Here is an 18061-nt window from a genome sequence, read left to right as displayed (position 1 = left end):
CAAGTGGCTGGCTGGGTTTTTCCATTTGAGAATACCCAAATCTCAGTATCATTAGGGCTTTTCTACGCCACTGGCCAGTCTTCTTAGAGAAGAATTCTTCAGACTTCTGCCCAGGCTCTGTAGGCCTGACTGCTGGGTTCTTTGAGCTGATCAGGAAAACGGCTGAAGTCTCCCCATTCAGAACGTGGAATTGCCTGTTTTTGGAAGACTTTTTCCACTGTTTTTCTGTTTTCAGTTGCCTCCCCTGGACCTCTTTGCTACGTCCGGTGTTTTGGGTCTGAAACCTCTCTGGTTAAAGTTTACTCCACAGTAAACCTTCGGTCCCTTGGCAGGGTTGGGGAGAGATGGGTACCTCTCAATATTCCTGTTTCAGACCCATGTCTCCTTTTGTCCTTAGAAGCTTCTGCTTCCCCAATTCCTGAGCCTTTCCAGTGTTCTGTGGTGTGAATGGGCTTGCTTCTCCTTTGAATTCTCTTTTAAGAATGTTTGGGTGTACCACTCAGATGGCCCCCTTTTGATGGAGGTCTCATTTCTCAGCTGCTAGGAGTGTTGGCTGATGACATTCCTAGGAATTGGCTATGGATGATGGGAACTGCCATACCCAAAGTTATCCCAGGGCCTGAACCCCTTGCCTCAATTTGGGACCACTCTGAAGGGCTTCCTATGAGATCTTCTGTGACTGTGCTGTGACTCCATCTCAGCTCCACCTATCTCTGCTCAGTCCTGCTTCTTTCACTCCCCGACAGGTGTCGTACCCAAGAGCTCTGCCCAGTAAACTTCCAGCATCAGATTTCCATCTCCAGGTCTGTTTCACTGGGAACCGAATCAAAGACACCTTTCAGTCTCTAGCTGTTTCATCTCATTTTAATATTCCAAAAATATATTGGTATTTCTCATCTGCTATTGTCTCCTCTCCTATAATGATTGACTTTACAAGTGTATACCTATTTTCCCTCTTCTGTCCCTCTTCTGTTCTCATTTTATTGATATTTCTACAAGGTATCTGGCTTAAACATATGTGTTCAATCTATTATTTGACCAGAAGTCGGGAAACATATTAATAACACCATGGAACACATAATGAATCCTTCCAGCTTCATATAGGTCATGTGAAAATTACTAAAACTAACTCCCTTTTATGGACACTATTTGAGATGGAATATTAGAGAGTAAGAGACTGTAGAATAAATATGCCAGATCCAGACCACCAATGGAAAAGCTAGAGAGCAGCCCCCATACTTTCCTGGATCACCCCTTCCCCTTCCCCAAGCTATGTTCCCTCTCCTTCCTGGGGGTGTGGGGGCAGGCACTGAATCCCCGCCAAGCTCTGAGCCTGCTCTCTTCCTCTCTAGGCCTTCGCAGATGCTGCTTTCACAGCTTGGAATGTCCTTTCTTCATTTCACCTGACCAAGTCCTTTTAATCTTCCAGAACCCAGCACAGAGCATCATTAACCCCTCACACTCAGCACTAGGTCAGGTACCTCCCTTGTGCATTTAAAGTACCCCACACCTGCATTCATAACAACACTTAATATACCAGAATTGTCACTGCCTGTGACTTTGACCTCCTTGAGCACAAGAACTGAACATTTTTCTTTTTAGAGCTAGTACTTCTCACAGTACTTGACAGATGTTTAAAAGTGGCTGTAGAGGCCGGGTGCGGGTGGCTCATGCCTGTAATTCCAGCACTTTGGGAGGCTGAGGTGGGCGGATCATGAAGTCAGGAGATAGAGACCATCCTGGCTAACACGGTGAAACCCCGCCTCTGTTAAAAATACAAAAAAATTAGCTGGGTGTTGTGGCGGGTGCCTGTAGTCCTAGCTACTTGGGAGGCTGAGGCAGGAGAATGGCGGGAACCTGGGGGGGGGAGCTTGCAGGGAACCAAGATTGCACCACTGTCCCCCAGCGGGGGGAAAGGAAGAACACAACAAAAAAAAAAAAAAAAAAAAAAAAAGTGGCCATAGAACAAATGGAATAAATGGATCAATGAATAGATGGATGGATGCTTCAAACAGACTCTCCTTGGAGTGGTTGCCATAGAAGAGCAATGCCTCAGGTTTGGGAAAGCAAGAGGAGTTCAAGTTAGGAATGAGTTTCTCTTGTCCAGCCCTCACCTAAATTTTGGTGAACTAGTTCCCAGAAATGGTAGAGCAAAGGAGGTGGTCCAGCCAGTTGTTACTGATCTGGATTGGCAGAAATGGAAGAAAAGATGCCAGAGTAACAATGGAGTATTGATCCAGAAAAGGCAGAGAAGGGAAGTCGTATGTAAAAATACCAGCCTGAAGCTGCAAAAAGCTACAAACGAGAACCTCCCTAAGAGCTTATCATACCAACAACAAGAAGCACTACTACTAACGCTCATATCTTAGGGACTTTATAAAATTCTGCACATATCGTAACTCATTTTATCTTTACAACAGTCTTATGAGTTGGGTGCTTATTCATATTTTATAGATGAGGAAACTGAGGCACAGGAAACTTACCCAAGGCGATTTAGCTAGGAAGTGATGGTGCCGGAGTCTGAATCCAGACAGTCTGATTTTGGCATCCATGCTCTTAACCATGACAAGAGAAAATTTGCCTCCCCTCCCATTTCCTGATCTCACCGATTCACCACTACCCCAAGTTGCTAGAAAAAAAATTCATCTTTTTAGATAGAACAATATTCCTGTCAAGGCAGGATTCCCAGCTGTATTTGGTCTCATAGCTCAGGTAGAACGAAAGTGAGGTGAGGAAGAGAGCTGGGAGGGAGAAAGGCCCAGTGTCTGGGATGGTCCTTATATTCCCTTCCCTTGACAAACACATTCCCGGAAAGAATCAGTATAGAGGAAAAAGGGGGAGAACCGAAAAACTGCAGGACATGTCCAACGGACTGTCCTTCCCTGGAGAGTGGTCCCCTCCAGGACTGGTCGCAGGGACTCTGTGACCTGCATTCCAAAGATGGGTTTTGGTTTTTGGACCCAGGAAGAAGGGGCCAATATGCATCAGGAATCAAGTCAGAGCCAGTGACTCAGCCCACACAAGGCTCAGAGGTTCCGTAACACATCACAAGATGCTGAGACACGTCTCAAACACTTGCCAGCTGAGTCCATCTGGAACATGAGTTCTGAGCAGAAAAGAGCAGGGAGTCGAGGGGAGGAGCCCTGGATGTGCTGGTTAGTGAGAACTGACTCAGGGGTGACTTCCAAGGCCAACCTGGGGTGATCTGGCTGAGTCTCGGACCAGTCCCAAGTACTGTGGAAGGTCATGAGAGTGGCAAGGCTGAACCTCAAGACCAGTTTCCCAAGGAGGGAGGAGACGGTGACTCCAGCACCGCCTAGCCTCTCCCATGCCGTCCCTTTCTGGTCTCACTCAGGCCAGGAAGGACTGTTTTCCCAGGATGGCCCACCCTGAAATGTAGGAGGCAAAAGAAGGGAGCACCATCAAAAATCCTTGGGGCAGTCTTGTTGCCACTCCTCTGAATCCTTTCAAAGGAAAAGAGCTCATAAGTAAGGCCATGAAATTGTTCCCACTTGTATAAGCAGAATTCTCACACTTGTGACTATTGAGCTTGTGATGTGAAATTACTTGTTCCATATCTGTCTTTCCCCCAAGGCAGTAACTGTTACCAGTGATGGGACCAGGCTGGTCTTGTTCACTTGTGCCTTGGAGAGTTCCTGGTACACAACTGGTGCTCAACACATATGTGTTGGGTGATAAACTGTGCAGGGATTCTGGTCTTCTTCTAGCCCTTAGTTAGGAATTAGTATGAACAAGACCTCTTCCTGCCCTTCTTTACGGGACCAGCCTGCAGATGCTCTTGCTCCCATCTCCCCCATCCACCACGGCCTCAGTTTGCATTTGCAGAGCCGGCAATTAAAACTCCCCCAGGAACTTTCTCAGAGCCAGAGCCCAGGTCACGTGGTTTGGGTCACCGCAAGGAGCCTGGGCCTCCTCTGGCCCCTGTTGCAGCTCAGGTGTCAGAGGCTGGGCTGGGGGTGGGGACTGGACTGGGAGGGCAAGATTTCTAGGAATCACTGGGGGACTGAATTACTCAGATGAAGAATTTGAGAAGTTGATTCAGCTTTTGGGAGGAAATGTCAGTAACTAGGGGAAAAACAACTGGGATGAAGGGCGAGCTCCTTGGCTATGGGAAAGTGTGCTGGCTCTGAGTCAAACTGGCTCTCATCCAGATTTTTATTTCTGGTGTTTGGTGGTTACATAAAAAACGCTTATAAACTTAACTCCAGTTAGAAAAAAATACAACTATTTCAAATATTGATCCTGGATAATCCCTTCAAACCTGTCAGGGAGACCACCCGGTGTGAAGGGAGGTGGGGTGCCCAGTAGATGAAAACTTGGGGAGGCCTGGGGCCAAGGACGCTCTGGGGCTGCATGATTTGGAATAGCACCTTCTCCATGCAGGATGCCTGTTTTACTGGTCATCTGGCTGCTTCCTATAGGATTTTAAGGACCAAGGGACAAAAAGTCAATGTACAGGCTGCACTGCCTCCAGAAGTGATTCCTAGTCTTCCTAGACCGCACCCATGCTCACATTTGCATCTGATATTCGGTGACTCTTCCTCTCTGAGCAGAAATAATAGGTAAGTAGATATTTTTCAAGTGGAAATGAATTAAAGTAATTAAGCATGACACATATGAAATAGAGGAATTAACGAAGTATATGAATGGACAGTTCACTATATGAAAACAAATGCCAATTGAACGTCTGCAAAGATGTTCATCCCCAACAGTCGTCAAAGAAATGCAATCAAAACAACGAGATACTATTTTGTGTCTTTCAGATTAAAAGGACTAGAAAGAAATAATATTGTTTGTCAGTTTTAACTCTTGGAAAACCAGCGAGTCAACTGGAAGACCACTAGGGCTGAGGTCTCAGTCCGGTGACTGGTCACCATATTCTCATATAAAAAGCGTAGAGAGACAGAGTTCTTCCCAAATGCCTAGAATAACCAGTTAGAAAATACAATGGGAAAAAAATTCCTTTCACAGTAGCAACAACAATAACAACAACAAAATTTTAAATGCCCAGGAATTAATATAACAAGAAATGAGGAACCTAAATGAAGAAATCATTCTGCCTTACTGAGAGACAAGAACATCAAAAGAGTTGCACGTCTAAAAATATCCAGATGAGTTAAAGATTTCAATGTAAAATATGAAATTGTAAAAGTCCTAGATGAAAAGCTAGGTAATTATGTAATTCTGAGATAGGGGAGATTTCAATAGATGACCCCAAAAGCAGAAACCGTTAGTGAAAAGTTGGATAAATATGACCTATATAAAATTTTTTCAATATGTTGATGAACAGCATAAACCAAACTACAAGGCAAATAACAAACTTATAAGTACTAATATATTTTCTCGATGTTAACAGAAAACATATTGCTGGTGTTGCATTTTGTTATGGAACATTCATTAACATCTATTTTAAAGGAGCATTTTTGGGGAAAGTGTCAGTAAGATGCAGTTTCAGTTCTTAATTCACAACAACACATAATTCTGTTGTTCTAATTCACAACAACACATAATTCTGTTAATTCACAACAACACATAATTCTGTTGTTTGGGGCCTTCTTCCAGTTCCCCAAAAACTACCAAGATCTTTTGGTTCTGACATCCTCTACACTTGCTGTTATCTTTGCTTAAAAAGTAAATATGTCCTTTCTCACCCCATGGGCAGCCACATCTCATGCTTCAGACTTGGGCATAAATGATGCCTTCTCAGACAGGCCTACTTTAACCAGTCTAACTCAAGACATTCCTTACTCTTTATCCCACCAATATGTGCATTTTCTTTAGAGCGTTTATCAAAGCCACACCTTGTAAATATAAACATATTTGTCCATTTGTGACTAGGCCTCCTCTGAAAGACAGTAAGGCCATAATAGCGGCTCAGGAAGACTCCTGCCTGTTCACTGGCATAGAGCTGTACCTGGTAGAGTATACTACAGCTGGCACAGGTCAACCAGGCAACACTCATTTGTGGGACAATGAATAGGCACTCATCTGGTGTTGGAAGAGTAAGAGAAAATGAAACAGAGCCCCTCCCCTCCTAGAGGATTGGTTGCTTGAATGAATGGATGAATTAATGAACAGAGTTGGATAAGCCTCTCATGACAGTATTCTGTAAGGATTGTCTACCCATGTTTTGTCTCTCCCCAAGACCAGAACTTTGACTTGAATCAAGAGTCTTTGTCAAACTTAAACTTTATCTAACTACAATCAAGTGCCAGATGCTCCTCAGCTTATGATGGGGTTATGTCTCAATAAACCCATAGTACATTTTAAAATATCACAAATTGAAGATACGTTTAATACGCCCAATCTACTGAACATCATAGCTTAGCCTCGCCTACCTCAAACACAATCAGAACACGTGCATCAGCCTACAGTTGGGCAAAATCATCTAACACAGAGCCTATTTTATAGTAACATTATAATAAATAATTTTGAATCAAAAATTGAAATTCGAAGTATGGTTTTTACTGAATGTATATTGCTTTTGTACCATTGTAAAGTAGAAAATTCATAAGTTGGGGACTGTCAGTGTCTCGAATCCAGCTGTCATTATCTAACTGAAACCCTACCCTAGTCAATACCGAAAGCCCAGCTCCAGAGCACAGGGGACCACCGAAACAAGGAAGCACAATTCAACAAAGAAATTATCGAAAGGGAGTTTCACTTGTTCCTTGTGTCTTTTGACATTCAAGGGAGTCTAATTTATAACCCCTGTGGGACTTTTCATATCCTCTCTTCTCTACCCCAATCCCCTGCTCACCCCACAAGAATCTAGACCAATCTAGATTTTTCTTTACCAATTTTCCCATCCCCTTCTCACCCAATGCCCCTATTCCCAACTCCACCTCCAACACTGTCCTTTGTCCTTTCTTGCTCCCTGGCTATTCACTAGGACTTGACCCCTTTCTAAATGCTTTTCATCCCCCCACCATCTGATCTGAGTCTCTTGTGTCTTCAGAACTTCAGAGCCCAGTAGTCTTTACTAAAGTTCCAAAGTCCAGGAGTAACTCTGACTGAGACATTCTCTTGGGAATATGGAGGTGGGAGTGGGAGAAAAGTGATCTGGAAATTATTGAAATCTCTTTGGTGGTCTGGGGTACAGGAAAGGGGGAGAGAAGAGGTATCTCACTATTTCTCATCAGTAAAATGCCTGCATCCCCAACCTCTTCTCTGACCTCTCTCCATTGCTGTTCTGCCTGCTCCTGGGCTGTGTCCTGACACTCAGCTGTCCTGCCACACGTTCTACCACAGAGCACTGTTTCTCATGAGGCTGTAACACCTCCAGCTCTGAAGCCCATCATATCAGATGATACATCAACTAGCCTGCCTTATTACAGCCTGGTCCCACCCCTTCATCCCTCATTCCTTGTGGGTCCCTCTCACTCATTATTTCTGCGATAGACTCTGGCTTTCTCATCTCCTCCATCATCAAAGTTTGGAATGCTCTGGGGCTCAGTTTCTTTGACCGCTTCCATGCTTACTCCCTAGGTGATGTCTTTCAACCATCTGGATGGTCTACACATCTATAGGCTAATAACCCCCACGTTTATGTATCTTGCCTGGACTCCCCTGAACTTCAGACTCATATATCCAATAGCCTATTCCTGTCTCTATTCAAATGTCTAACAGACATCTCACTGTCAACAACAGAACTCTTGATTTTCCCCACAAACCTGCCTTCCTTATAGTTCTCCTCCTCTCAGTAAATGTATCTCCACTCTTCTAGTTGCTCAGCCCCAAAACCTTAGCATCATCCCTGACTCCTCTTTCTCTTACATCCCACATTCAACCTGTCAGCAAATCTTGTCATTCTAGACTCAATCCACTTCTCATCACTTGCACAGCAACCTCCCTCCTCCAAGCCACAGTCTCATTGTGCCTGGATTCATGTCACAGTCTCCATAGCAGATACTTAGCATCCCTTTCCCGGGCGTATTAAGTATTGCTTAGGCAAATAGTATGTCCCCTGGGCCCTCCTACAGAATAGAACTGTTGGGTTTCCCAGCCCTACATGAGGTAGCCACTCTTGTATGCCCACTACTCTGAGGCTTTTCATCCCTTCTTCCACCATTGCCATAGAAGTTTTCATAGTTCTACTTCACTTTATTAGGGCCATCCCTTTCCCTGAGCAGCAAGTTAGCACTATTTCCCTGGGTGCATATGAGGGTGTTAAATGCTGCATCATAGGATAATACTCCCATATCAGTATACTCTCCATGGCAGGAGACTCTAGGTTGGTTCCATGATTCCACCTTCTAGTGTTCACATTCTTGTGTAATCCCACCATAGAGCACAATCCAGACACATGGTGAGTTCTATGTGGTTACTTGTATGTGAGTAACATTTGTCTTGCTAGGAGGACTCTCTCTTGCTGGCTTCCAAGGAGCAAGACGCCAGGAGGGCCATGTGGCAAGGCACTAAAGGTGGCCTCTGGCAGACAGCCAGAAAGAAACAGGCCTTCAGTCTGACAGTCTGCAAGGCCCTGAATCCTGCCAACAACTGTGTAAACTTAGAAGTAGGTCCTTCTTCACTTGAGCTTTCAGGTAAGATCTCAGCTCAGGCTGACACCTTGATTGCAGCCTTGCAGATGACCCAGGAAATCTGTGCTGGAACTCCTGACCCGGAGAAACTATGAGAAAATAAATGTGTGTTCTTTTAAGTCACAAAGTTGGTGGGGAACCGCAATACAGAAATAGATAACTCATACACTTACATTCTGTCCATCCTCTGCTTTGATCAAACAGTCTTAGGATCTAGTCCCATATGCACTGTCCCAGGTTTGACCAATTTATACTGGCCAGGTCTGGAGCTCCTTTCTTCTCTTAGCAGGTCCGGCACTTCCCCAGCTGTGATATATTGTGACTTGACCCTAGTTATTGGTTTTAGCAATTGACAGCTACATTTTGCCAGAGGTGATGGGGTCCTCATAGCCAGCCTGCCAGTGAGCAATTCCGTCCCAAAATCCCATTTTAGAGTCTGCATCCTAAGACCACTTCTTGTATCAACTGTCATAGCTCAGGTACACAGAGAAACAGATCGCAAGATTCTGAGACTTGCGTGCAGGAGGTTTTTTGGGGTGCACTCTTGGAACAAACATCTTCAAGGAGTGATGGGAAGCAGGATTGAGCAGGGGAAGAAATTGACCTGCACTGCAGTTACAACAAAGGTTTCAACTACTCCTATAAGTTGCCATAGCACCCAAATGGTCTTCAGGGCTGTTCTGCTTTGAGGAAAGGGGGCTGGGACTTAAAACCTCATCATCCAAAATTGTTGAAGGCAGGCTTCTTGCAGGGAAGGGGGCATGATCTTGGCAGGCAAATCTTCACTGGGGGAAATTCCCCAAGAGAAAGTCAGCTGAGAACAGTCAGTCGACAACACTCCCAGCAGTGAGGGGGGATAAGTACCCAGATCCTGAGCACATCCAGCACCCACTACATTCTCCCTAGAGGTCCTCCTCCACCTATTTCCACCCCATCTCACACTTCTCCAGCCACCCCACCCAGATACCAGCCTCTCTCACCTTCAAGAAAGACCAGTTATTGGACCTGTAAAATCAGGCTGGGAGTGTCCTGTCCCCAGAAGCTGGCGAAACAACAGGCTCCAAGGGCCTCAGTCTCATCCTCACCATCCCAGAGCAGCTTGAGAAATGATCCTATGTGGCCTTACAATGTTCAGTGCAGAGAACACAGGAGAAGAAGCCACTGGGAAAGAGACAGGTCCTTTCCCTTCTGCTCAGTGGACTGCACACTGCCTGGTCAGTATACGATCTCACTTAACCATCACAGCACCCGTGAGCTGAAAATTGTTCTCTCTGCTTTCCCAGTGAAGAGTCTGAGCATCAGAGGGATTCAGTAACGTGGGTGCCAGTCCCTCTGAAGCAGCTTCTCTGTCTTTTTTGCTGCCCCTTCCTCATCCTGAGCCTAAATACTGGAATCACTCACTTATGAGGGAGTCTCACCCCACTCTATGACTTTAAGTACGATGTTTGCACTGATGATTCTACATTTGTATCTTCAGCTTACTCTGCTCCCCAGAACTCCCAGCCTGGATATTCATTTGCCTTCTCAGCATCTTTTCTTGGATATCAAAGAATGAACTTGATAGTTCAAAACAGGTTCCTGGTTTCCTCTGCCAAATCTCACCACCCCCATTCCTACCGTCTTAGTTTCCATTCCTACTCAGAATGGTACTGTCATTCTTCCAGTTGCTCAGGCCACCACCTGGTGTTGTCCTTGACATTGCTTTTTCTCTCACACCTCATATCCAATCTATTTGCATATATTGTCAGATTTTCCTTTGCATCTGACCCTTTCGTACCGACTCTGCTGCAACCATACTGGCCTAAACCACTGTCATCTCCCATCAGTACTATTGCAAGAGCTACTTCCTTGGTCTTCGCTCCTCACTTTCTTCTCTACATGGCAGCCAGAGTGATCCTTTTAAACTGTAAGATCATTTGGGAAGCCAAGGTGGGAGGACTGTTTGAGGCCAGGAGTTTGAGACCAGCCTAGGTAATACAGAAAGACTTTGTCTCTACAGAAAGTTTAAAAATCAGCTGGGCACAGTGGCACACACTGGCAATCCTAGCCACTCGAGAGACAGAGGCAGGAGGATCGCTTGAGCCCAGAGTTTGAGGTTGCAGTGAGCTATGATTATACCACTGCACTCTAGCCTGGGCAACAGAGCAAGATCCTGTCTCAAAAATCAATAAATAAATGAAATGAAATGTAAGATCATGTCCTTCTTCAATTCAACACTTTCCAGTAGCTTCCTATTTCATCCAGAATAAAATCCAAAGTCCTTGCCATGGCCTACAAGACTACCAGATCTGGCACCTCCTAACCCCTCTGTCCTCATTCCTTACTCTCATCTCTTGATCCTACATCTCACCCTTTCTTTATTTCACTCTAACCAGTATGGCCTCATTGCCAGTCCTCAATACTCCCTAAATGTTGCTCCTATCACAGCCCGTTGCAGTCCTTGTTTCCTCATAGAGATTTATATCACTCCCTGCAATACTCTTTCTTTTGGTCTCTGCACAAAGGTGCTCTGTTTGGGTGTCTCTCTCTACATCAAAGAGGCATTTCTTACCAGCCTAGCTTAAAACAGATGCTGTCCTCACCCCGTCATTCTCTAACACTCTTATTCTGCTCTATTTTTCTGCATATTGTGTGTTTGATAGCCTCTCCACCTAGAATGTAAGCTCCACGAAGGCAAGTCTGCTGTTCACTGATGTGTCTCCAGCATCTAGAACAGTACCTGGCACACACTGAGTGCTCAATCAGTGTTTGTTGCAAGAATAAGTGAATGAGTGAGTAAACTGCCATGGCAGAGACATGGCCTGGCAGGTTTCTTGTGAGGTTTTTGAAAAATGTTCTGTGAAAGCTCGGAGAGCAGCAGGTAACAGCAGAAACTGGCATACTGGCTGCCTCTTTTTTTCAGTCTAGGGATTTCTCATCCTGTATTTGTTGTTGTCTTATCACCTCATTCAAAATACAGTTCTAAAACCTCATGGCTTCTACCCAGACCAACAGGGCTTATGACATGACACAACCAAACCCTTCTTCCTTATCCATTTCCCAAACACAAATCCACATCCACATCTACATCTACACCCGCACTTAGCTTTAGCAAACAAACCTTCACAGAACAAAATAAGCTAACCAAATATATAAAAATATATATTTACAAAAAGATTTTAGGAGATGTTTATCCATTTCACAGAAGGATCCTTTGCTTTGGAAAAGGATTCACCACAGGAATCCTTTCACCAAATCATTTCAAAATAGTTCACCAAATCATTTCAAAATAGTTCACCAAATCATTTCAAAATAGGACTTGCCTTCAAGTGTCTCTCCTAGAAGAAAAGAAAGAAGCCTGTATTTACCAAATACCCATATGTTCCCATCACTGGGCCTATACTATTGGCTATCACTTTATTTAATTCTGATACTCTGTGACTTAGTGAGTTATACCAGGGGTCTATCTGATTATTACACCCATTTAGTTGTATCTTTTGAGTTTCTTTGAATTTCACAAATGATTATATTTTATCCAAGGAAAAATATAAAAATACATAGCATGCTGGGGTCATTTAGTTTTGGAACAAATATATTTTATACACTTCAAAAACACTTAACAAGGCAACTTCCATTTCTAGCCATTATGGAATAACTATCAGCAGACTAGTCTTCCTTTTTAAACAACTCTTAAACTGCAAAAAATGTATGAAATAATTGTTTTCAGACTTTAGACAGGATTGAGACTCCTGAGAGGAGGAAAACAAAAGAGATGAACTTGTCAATTGTCCTGACTTTTTGTCTGGAGCACTTTGCCCACTGTGGTACAAGGAGGGGGTGCTCCGATAGTGGATGGTCCTCTTGCTCAGCCAAGATGGCAGACATCAGAGCTTAGCACTACTGAGATGGTTGGAACTTGTGGGCAAGGCACTGTAGAAAAGGGAACTTTGCAGAGAAAGAACTCTACACATCTGCATAGAGGTCCCCATGAGTCTTTAGCTGATATTAAGCTGTACTTGTGTGGGGCAAGACTCCAAGAGTTGAGGCAAAGACTAACTGCCAGGGGGAAAAAACAACCACTGGGATAATATGAACTAGACAACCACTAAAACTCACACAGCCCTAGGAGACATTAAAGTTTTGACCAGCCAGATGGAGAGATCTCACTGAACACTCCAAGCAGTCAATAGAGATCCCAGGAAGGCCATATCTTAGGATAGGGTGAATTTAACCTTACAGTAAAGGCTACTCTAGTAAAGACTACTCTAATAAGGCTTAAAAACAGGTCTTATTTTATTTATTTTATTTATTTATTTATTTATTTAGATAGGGTAAGGGAAGGGAAAAGGAGAAGAGAAGGATAGGGGGCAAAACAACTCTTGTAAAAACCAAGTTGATCCACAAGTAAATTAACTACCAACTAGAACAAAACTCAACGTAATTAAAGAAGACAACAAAATCCAGAATTCAACAGTGTAGCACTGACAATGTCCAGCATCCAATCAAAGATATTACTAAACATCTGAAGAAGTAGAAAAAAGTGACATATAGTGAGAAGAAATATCAGCCAACAGAAATAAATGCTCCTAATGTTTTCCTTGCAACATGGTGCAGTATTTTCTTTTCAGAATTAGAGCTCTGATTCAGTAAGAAGGTAAATGATATTCTGGTTATTTTGTTTAAAAGGCAGAAAAGTATATAATATTTTTAAGGATTTATGTCCCAAATAGAATAAATAGAAACTTGGAGTAAATTTCACCTCTTTGACAATAATTCTTGAAGCTTATGAAAAATTCACAACTTCATAGAATTATCACACTGTAAGTGGCCATGGAGATCATCTATTCCCTCATTTGAGAGATGTGAAAACCAAAGCCCAGTGACTTGTGGTAAGAACCAGCTGGGTAATCATTGAGCCAGGTTAATTCCCAAGCCTAGGCTTTTTCCATGCTGCTTCTAGAACCATCTTGTTAATTTTTAAATTTCACAGTATTTATTGCAGACCAGCTAAGGAGGGCACCATCCTAGGCATTAGACATAGAGCCGTGAACAAGGTGGATATGACCCCTCTTCATGGAGCTCACATTCTAGGGCAAAAGGCATGCAGTAAGCAAGAAAACAAATGTATATAAGTTCTGGATTGGGAGAAGTACTCAGAAGAAAATAAAGACAAAAAAATAGGATAGAGAATGACTGGGGGGTGAGAGAGGTGCCAAATTTGGTTTGTGTGGTGAGAGAAGGCTTCTCTAAGAAGGTGACATCTGCCTTGAGGCCTCAATGATGATAAAGAGCCAGCCATATGAAAATCTGCAGGAAAATAATTCCAGGATGAGGGATAGCAAGTATAAAGTCTCTAAGGTGGAAATGAGTTTGGCATGACCATGGTAACAAGGAATGGAGAGGGGAATAGTGATAAAGAGGGATTGCTATATTGCTTAATTAAGTCTAGGTGATCACCAAGGCTCTGACATATTACGGTTCTCTAATTTATGGAACATATTCGATATGAAAATAACAAGGGGTACCATGCACAGAATAAAGAAGCAAGATAATATCCTAGGTATGGTGCAAAAAGAATGGGCTTTGAAATCAGCTTAACTTATTTGGATCCACATGTATTAACCACGTACTCTTGGATAACTTCTTTAAGGGCTTATTAGAGTCTTGGCTTCTTTATTGACAAAAATAGGTATAATGCTAAGTAGCACAGAGTGACCAGAAAAATTGACTGAGATGTGTAATAAAAATGTTATTTTAAATCTTCTTTCTGGGGAACATGACTGATAATACTCACTGTAAAGGCATGTGAAAACATCTAAGGAGAGGATGAAAGGGCTCATTAATCATGGATCTGTGTGACATACCTACTAAGTGCCAGGCACTGGGGATGGACTGACGAGCATGACACACACCCTGTTTCTTTTGGAGCTTGCATTCTGAATAGGGAGAGATGGGCAATGTACAAACTAAAACAATTAAGAAAAATATTATCAAGGAATAAGTGCCATGCAAAGAATTAAAACGGAATGATGTAATGGAGGGAAACTGGGTGTCTACCATAGACTGGATGATGGGGGAAAGCCTTTCCCATGTGATAATTAAGCTGAGATCTGAAAAGTAAGGAGGAACCAGCTGTGGGATGATCTGGGGAGTAGCATTCCAGGCAAAGGAATTGTCAATGTGAAGGCATTAAGGTAAGAAAGACATCACAGAACATGATGGTTGGAGCATAACAGGGAGGCAGGAGAGTCGTATGAGCTGAAGAGGAGTCAGATCCCTTAGGTCTTTGAGTACCAAGATAATCACAGATAAATCTTTGTAATATACAAAGCATTCCTAGAAATTGAGAAAATAAAGGACAACAACCCAATAGAAAAAGAGGCAAAGGATAAAACAGACAGTTCGCACAGCATGAGAACAACAAATAATCCTTATACATATAAAAAGATGCACAACTTCATTCATTGTAAAAAAAAAATGCATATTAAAATTACTTTGAGATATCATTTTTTCATCCATCAAATTGGCAAAAATACCAAAGTTGGATAATGCACTCAATTGGTACAGCTACGAGAAAACAGGTATTGTTGATAGTTTAAAATGGTGCAAATTCAATGGGATAAAATTTGGTAATATCTATTAGGAATAAAAATGCACTTACTCTTTGGCCTGGCAATCCTACTTCTGGGAATTTTTCCTTGAGATACACCTGCACACAAACCCAAGAACCTTCATATGAGGCTACTAACTGCAGTGTGGTTTCTAATAGCAAGAGATGGAAACAAGCCAAGTGTACGCTGAAAGGGGTAGGTTAGGCCAGGCGTGGTGGCTCATGTCTGTAATCCCAGCACTTTGGGAAGCTGAGCCGGGTGGACCATGAGGTCAGGAGTTTGAGACCAGCCTGATCAACATGGTGAAACTCTGTCTCTACTAAAAATACAAAAATTAGCCAGGCGTGGTGGCATTTGCCTATAATCCCAGCTACTCAGGAGGGTGCAGCAGGAGAATTGCTTGAACCTGGGAGGCGGAAGTTGTAGTGAGCGGAGATCTCACCACTGCACTCCAGCCTGGGCAACAGAGTGAGACTCTGTCTCAAAAAATAAATAAATAAATAAATAAATAAATAAATAAATAAATAAATAAATAATAAAAGAAGAAGAAGAAAAGAAAGGGATAGGTTAAATAAATTATGGTATATCCCCAAAGTAGAATTCTATATGGCTGTAGAAAAGAAATGAGATACTGCTTTATATTCTGATATGGAAACAAAATATGTTAGGTGAGACAAGCAAAGTGTAGAACAACATGTATAGTATTAATATGCTTCCACTGTGTAATAAACGGGGAAAGAGAGGAGATTCTTATTTGCTCACATTTGCTTTAGGAAGCATGACAAGCTAATGAAAGTGGCTACCTGCAGGGGAACAGGAGGGTACGTACACACAAGAATAGGAGCTGGATTTTTAAAAGTATACTTTTTTTCTCTTTTTTTGGAATTTATTCTAAGTGTGATGGGAAGCCATTGTGGAGTATTAAACAGGGGATGGACAAGATCTAATGTCTTTTAAAGACTGTGTTCTAGCAGCCATGTGGGGAATAATCACAGAGAGACAAGGAGGCCGCAGGGAGTCTGCTGGATGGACTGGTTTATGTTGGAGGTAAGGATGGCGTAGACTCCGGTGGTGGTGGTGCAGATGGAGAGCAGCAGATATGTTTGGAAGCCATCAAGACTCACTGATGGATTGGCTGTGGGAGGTGAAAGAAAAATAACAGTTTTGTGTCTTGAGCCATGAGGTGGCATGGTGCTACCAGACCCCAGAGATTGATAAAATAACAGCTGGGGCAGTTCATAAGGTTTTATGGAAAAGGATGCCTGTTAGCAGAGCTATGAAGGACTCTAGGATCTGAGGAGGTGATGAGAAGGCCTTGCAGATGGAGAGGAAGGAATGGAGCAGGCAGAGCAAGGAGGCAGGGGGAGGGGGCTCTGCTCTGCGGACTGGTTGGGTCTCTCTGCTTCAGTTTTTCTCCATTGCAGCTCAGCTCAGCCCCAGGACCATGAAACAACTTGAAACCAAATCCTCTATTTCCCATCATATGCTTCTTTTAACTGCTTCCTACACTTCCTGTGACTGTTTCCTTGCAATAGCTAGTTTCTATCACATGCATTGGCATTCCGAGAAATACACTAAAAGTGAAAAACTCAACCAAAGTGAGGACTGTCTGGCTGGCCGGGTTAAAGATTTGTCGCTTTTTCCTTTGCTGGTGCAATAATGTAATTACCTTCTCTTGGATCACTCTCTGGGGTGGAAAGGTAAAAAGTGGTGGATTTCCCTGGAGTGCAGGTTAGATGCTCCCCTAAGTGCTTCCACTTTTAAGGCTAACTGGCGGGCTAAGAAGCTTCTTATTGTCACCTCACCTCTCCACACAGGAAAAAGATTTGATAACTGGAATCCTCAATGGAAAGTCTCTTCTACAGTTGCTTACTTACCAAAAAGTGGTGCTCCAGAAGAAGTTTGTGTTTCAGATGAAGATTCTTGAAGCTCTAGTTTCCACTTTTGGGGTATGCTGTACGGTTTTGGCTTTAAATAACAAAAATTGGCCAGGCACAGTGGCTTATGCCTGCAATCCCAGCATTTTGGGAGGCTGAGGCAGGTGGATCACTTGAGGCCAGGAGTTCAAGAACAGCCTGGCCAACATGGTGAAATCCCATTTCTACTAAAAATACAAAAATTAGCTGGGCATGGTGGCAGGTGCCTGTGGTCCCAGCTACTTGAGGGGCTGAGGAAGGAGAATCACCAGGAAAGTCAAGGCTGCAATGAGCCAAAACTCTGCCATTGCACTCCAGCCTGGGCAACAGAGCAAGATTCTGTCTCACAAAAAAAAAAAAAAAAAAAGTTTTCTCCCTACACCACCCCTGCACCATACAGAATCCATGTGACTTTCCCTTTTAAAAATTCAGCATTATTTCAACACTGTTGTCAAGTACACTGCGTTCTTTGCAGAAACTATGTCATAGGCAGTTTATGAACCGGGACAAGTAACAGACCAGCAAAAGCTGCTCCACCCAAATCACTTATGAAGACTTTCAGCTTTGAGTCTTTGATTGGTCAAATGGAAGGAACCAAGTTGGATTTTAAAGCTGAGAAATGGGCCGGGCGCGGTGGCTCAGGCCTGTAATCCCAGCACTTTGGGAGGCCGAGACGGGCGGATCACGAGGTCAGGAGATCGAGACCATCCTGGCTTACACGGTGAAACCCCGTCTCTACTAAAAATACAAAAAACTAGCCGGGCGAGGTGGTGGCGCCTGTAGTCCCAGCTACTCGGGAGGCTGAGGCAGGAGAATGGCGGGAACCCGGGAGGCGGAGCTTGCAGTGAGCTGAGATCCGGCCACTGCACTCCAGCCCGGGCGACAGAGCGAGACTCCGTCTCAAAAATAAATAAATAAATAAATAAATAAATAAATAAATAAATAAATAAAGCTGAGAAATTCTTATTCTCCTTGTCCGTTCCCTCTTTTCTTG

Source organism: Piliocolobus tephrosceles, chromosome 1 (genome assembly GCF_002776525.5).
Source record: "Piliocolobus tephrosceles isolate RC106 chromosome 1, ASM277652v3, whole genome shotgun sequence".
NCBI classification, from domain to species: Eukaryota; Metazoa; Chordata; class Mammalia; order Primates; family Cercopithecidae; genus Piliocolobus; species Piliocolobus tephrosceles.
This window is presented reverse-complemented; position numbering follows the sequence as displayed.